Below are 6,014 nucleotides of genomic sequence, written 5' to 3' on the forward strand. Positions count from 1 at the left end.
CACACACACACACACACACACACACACACACACACACACACACACACCCTCTCTCTAATTAACGATCAAAACCGTTTCGAACCGTTGCCGTCGGGTAAACAACGTGATACGTAATAATATTATGCACACACGTGCTGATGTTTAATATTTGTATACGAGTGCATTATTATTATTATTATTTTTATTATCATGTGCTGTGCGCGCGTTGCGTACGGTTAGAGATAAATCGTTCAATATAATATAATATTTATTATAAATTATAATATTGTGGCTAAAATGGCTAAACGTGTAATAAATTAAAATATTAACTAGATAATATTATTATGCTACGGTAGGACGGTATACGCATACGCGAACATTACGGTATCAGTTGTAAAATAATATCATAGCAGTGAAGTGCATAGACGTCAGAGTGGTCAATTAGCAGCGACGCCGAAACCGTGGTCCATCAGCAATACGGTTACGCGCGTATAAACAGTGGCCTAACTATAGCTGATTTACATAACCCAAATGTATGTCGCATCCATATCGCGTAATAATTGCACGTTTCGCAAAATGGACAGAGTTTACATCCATTTAGCAAAATGGAAACGCTTTTTTCCACTTCGCGTAATTCCGCTCTCTGGATAACACTTGACGAAATGGATACCAAAACATAACGGAACTAGTTCCGTCATCTGGACAAACGCTTAGCATAACAATATTCATTATTACATGTAGGTATATCAAGACTATATTATGAACTGTATACCAATATTTATCATTGTTTTGAACATAAAAAATTATAAATTGTGAATTATTTATATTTATTTTCGTATCTGAGTGTTACTACTGGGTGACTTCTCTCTTCATGTTTCCATGTCTTATAGTTTATATATTATTATTTTTCGCACATAATATGCTTGTTGTAAACACTATTACAGATTGTTTATAATCCAATAAATATTTAAAAAAATCTGCAAGATATTTATTAGTTATTTAAACTAAATAGAACTATTATGACATCTAGAGTTGCATTTTAAATTGGCCTTAAAACAAGCAAACTTTTTTTGTTTGACATTTGCTTTTTAAAAATTTACAATAGCAACTAAAAAAGCCTATTTTTACCGTTAATGATGACATAGCTTGTCTTAATGTTTTCTCGATTTCATGTTTCACCTGTTCTAATTTTATAAAATTTGTAGAATTCAGTTGTAATTTTCTTGCACCATACCGCCTTTAATAATTCCGTGTTCGGTTCCTAATTAGTTCATATCATTTTTTTGGTCAACTAAATAAATTTGAAGTAATTAATCAATATTTTTATTTCGTTAACAACTGTAATAAATTAATTTACCTATAACAAGATAGTTATAATTAGCTAATAATAGTAATATTACTATTATAATACGAAACAAAATGTATTAAATAAATCTTATAAGCACACCAAAAGTATAAAAAATCAGTACTAATTACTATTACTACTGTTATGTATATAAGGACACTATAGTAGGTACTTATACGGCTATACTGTAGGTATTACTATAATCTATATAATATAAAATACCATAATATTATAATTTATAGCAATAGTTTCTGATTTAAGTATCTTATAATATTATAGAGTAATTCATTTGACATTTCACACAGAACACAGTTCATTATATAGCCTTGATATGCATAATATATACATAAGATTGTAAATATTGTTACGCTAAGTGTTTGTCCAGATGAAGGAACTAGTTTCGTTATGTGTAGAGTTGAGGTATGTATTTCGTGAAATGTTATGCAGGAACCGGAATTATGCGAAGTGGAAAAAATGCGTTTTCATTTCGCGGAACGGATGTACACTTTGTCCACTTCGTGAAACGTACAATTACGCAATGTGGATGCGACATATATAAATCTGGCGGACCGTCCGTCATCCTCGCATAAACGCATAGCAAAGCGTGTATCGCGTATGCTTGTATGTTGTATACATACAAAACAGTGAATCTAATTGAATTGATATTAAGTTCAAAGGTAATATTATCATTTGCTGTTTAAAGCATCCCAAGTAGTTTTTTTTTCAATATTTCGATTTCAATTAGAAATCTATCTAATCAATTAGAAGAACTTAAATTATAGTTTTTACTTTATAGAATTCTTATTTTTATGAAAATAAAAATAAGTATACGTCACGAGGAATACTAGATCTCTTACTTTTAAATTGTATAATAGATAGATTCACTCAACCATAAACTTTTTAATAACTATAGCAACAAATTTATCTATAAACTAATAAAATATCGACAAAAAAATACAGCTTATGCTCTTATATATTGTATAGAAGAACAACCCTTTTTTATGTTTTTATAGTGTGACAACACTATTCAACGTTTTTCCATTTTTTTTTTCGCAGAGTTGTCTAAAATAATTTTCTCTCATTTTCTTTCCCTGAAAGAAGGGGAGGGAGAATCGTATTTCATTACTACAGTTATAATAGTTTAATTTATCAGTGCGCGTTTGTTTACTGTTATTAAAGAGTATCGTAATTTACTACACAAAATGATTGCCTTGGCAATAGATAATTTGTATTTAAACGATGATGTTATTAATGTATTTTTAGACATCGTAAAATTATAAACATCGTTTATTCCATAAAATGTATTATTTTATCAAACACCACTTATGTATTTAGCCGTTGAAAACGTGGATGATTTTCAAGTTTTGTATAATGGTTGTATTGAAAATGACGTTGTTAGGTATTGGCTATGTGTGTATTATCATAATTAAACTAAGAACCTACGTAGAAGTATATGATAGTTTATAAAATACGGTTAATAACAATTTATTGAAGATTTTGGATATTTTATATCTTTAAAAATTCAATATTGTGTTTAAATCTGTTATAAAACAACCGAATGGGTATCTATATGATTAATATTATTTACAATTCAGCTTCTACTACTATTTAGCACTTGATAAAATTAAGTAAAATTTTGAGAAAGCACAAACTACACACGAGCGAAGCCGTGTAATTCGGTTAATACAATATAATTTATGTAATACAAACATAAGTATTTTAAGTTTAAATAAATGAAGTAGTGGACTAACATTTTCCCAGGTATTTCTATTCCACTCCACTCAATTTATATTTAAAAACAATTTATAATTCTTAATTAGTTAAACTATATTTGTTTTCAATTCAAATTCAAAATTTAAAATCAAATTTTTTAGCAAAATATTCTACTGAAGAATATTATACAATTCAAAATGTATGCCCCATTCAAAAATTAAAAAATATGTTGTTTAAAAAAATATTGTTTGTAATGTAATGATAAGTGGAACATATAATTTGACTAAACTTTTACACCTATTCGATATGATATATAATACTTATCGTGTTCCTGTTAAATTATATACTACCAACGCCACCGTGTGGTGTTCTTGCTGCTCAAACGTTACTGAGACGGCCTTGAATTTAATCATAATAATAAAATGTAGGCCCTATCACTATTGTCACACGCGTTTAGTATACCTAACATATTAATGGCCCGAGTCCACCTATATAATACTGGAAGACCGGCCCGCCTCGTATACACGTGTATAATATTATTATTATTATTATTATATGCCTGGAATAGTTTTTATACTTTCGTCTGAGACGAAACCTTAGTAAAATTACTATAGTTTACAGTAAAATCATCTGAACAGCTTTGGTCCGTATCGTTTTAATATGATATATTTATATAGCCATAGAGGTGTAACCCAAAAAATATTGTACAGCAATGCCAATTCCGCTGTATGTTTACACTTATCCTAATAAGTCGGTATATCACTGTAGTTTAGGACTCGGAAACGTTTTATTCATATTCGAATAGTATTACATTTTTATAGATGTTAACCATATTATATTATACGCCATTTATATATATATTTATCACAAATTATTCCGAGAATACTAAAATGCCTACAGTTGCATTTTATTGATGTTTAAACAATTATTTTAATATTTATTGTCATTATGGGTATTGATGTAGAATTATTAACTATTGTAAATCGATAAAACTGATTTTTAAAACAACATTAAAAATCATCGAAACTGTCTTGAGTATTTTTTAAATATTATCATAATTCTTGATAGTTTTATTATATTTAAGGCTTATGTTGACAATTTGTTCCGTTAAGTCCACACTGTACTCTGCAGTCTGCAGCGGTATGTTATTGATACGGTTACGGTGCCGGTAAAATTACTCCAGCGATTTTATATGAGATCGATTACTCTGCTACAATATTTTAAACCGATGGCTTAGATAATTAGATCACATTATACCATATTATGATCTAAGACCGGTAGACGGCAGTGCGGTACACGCACCGATATTGTTTATGCGGTATAATTTATAACTATACCCATGGTATTAAATGTTCACTCGCATACTATTACAGCATAATGCTGATACAGTCTTAAATATCGTATTAGAAAATGGACTACTGTTCTAGAACATTCTATGCATTATTTTTTTATCATGAACCAGAACTATAAAATTAATTTCATGTGCAACAAAACCAAAACTAAAAAACTAATTTCAGCAAATATTTAAACTTTGATTTTACTATTATATACATCTTTTCATTATATTATTGTTTACGAAATCAATTAAATACAATTCATAACGGTAAAAGTATAATAATAATAAAATGATGATAAAATGATGTGCTGCAATTAATTAGTTACTGACCGAGGCCCAAAAACGGCAAAAACATATAAATTTATGCAGAATATTGAAGAAAAAGACAATTTAACTTTTAAAAATCGCATTGTTTTTTTAATTATTATTTGCTTTATAATTTTTATCCAACAGCGAGCACCGTGATTAGGTAGTGATTACTGATTATAGATTAATCGTAGATCGATCAATAAAAAACAAAATAATACTTTGATAAAAAAAAAGTTATTTTGTTTATATTGTATGGTATAAAATTTGATGGTCTTAAAGTATTTATACATTACTATAATACATATTAGTATGTGTAAATGTGTAATGCAGTACATACACAACGTCGTTTAATTTCCTATCACGTTTTTGTCGAATTAGAATATTTTACAATAGATATTATTATTATTATTGTAATTAAAATAATATTTTTATTTTTATTTTTTTATTTGGTCGTTGAAAATTCGTTATGTTGTTTATTAGATTTCCTATCAAATTCATTTTTCATAAACCTACCAGACCGCGAAGCACGGCACTCTTGAACTTCCATTAAACGCAACACGTTTTTTTTTTGTTTTTTTTTTTATCTCCATTCTAACGCTCGCGTTATAAATTATAATATTATCACCGCAGCCCGCCACTGCACCGCGTCGAAAAACAGCGCGCGTTACACGATATTACTATCCAATATCCATCGTGTGATATTGAAGTGTGTATATGGAGGAGGGTTGTCGGGAATCATCTCATGTGATGTAATTGGCTTATGGAAATAATCAAACATAAATAATAGACATTATTTATTCTCATATCGCGGTCTAAATGGATAAGCCGTTTTCATCGGACAAGACGTGTATTAAATTCACTGGTCTGTATATGTATAATAATCATGATAAAGTTAATGACTGCCCGCCCCGGAATACACCGATATAGGTTTACGTACCTATGTGTAGTGTGCGCGCGTGCAATATCATCATTTCCACAACACTTATCGAAATACCAATTATGACTGGAGCTGTTCGTTTTTGATTGTTTTCAGATATCACCTACACGGCTATACGTCACGGGTTTCCACACGCCCCCGAAAACCAATCATTCGACGTATTAGTTCTCTCTGCGGAGAATAATGGTTTTCAACTCCTCAATCCCCAAGATTATACCTGCTGCGCAATACACGTCGGACGTTCACAACAAAAGTTCGATTAGGTTAAGTTATAGGTTCGGCTGTGTCCCAGATAATTTTTATAATAAGTGCACTCTTTATCTACAATACTGTTGTATTATCTAAAAACAATAATATAATTATAACGTTTTTCCAGCGAAATATTCTTGAGTTAG

This window comes from Melanaphis sacchari, unplaced genomic scaffold (genome assembly GCF_002803265.2).
Source record: "Melanaphis sacchari strain LSU unplaced genomic scaffold, SCAv2.0 Contig50_pilon_pilon, whole genome shotgun sequence".
In the NCBI taxonomy this organism is placed as follows: Eukaryota; Metazoa; Arthropoda; class Insecta; order Hemiptera; family Aphididae; genus Melanaphis; species Melanaphis sacchari.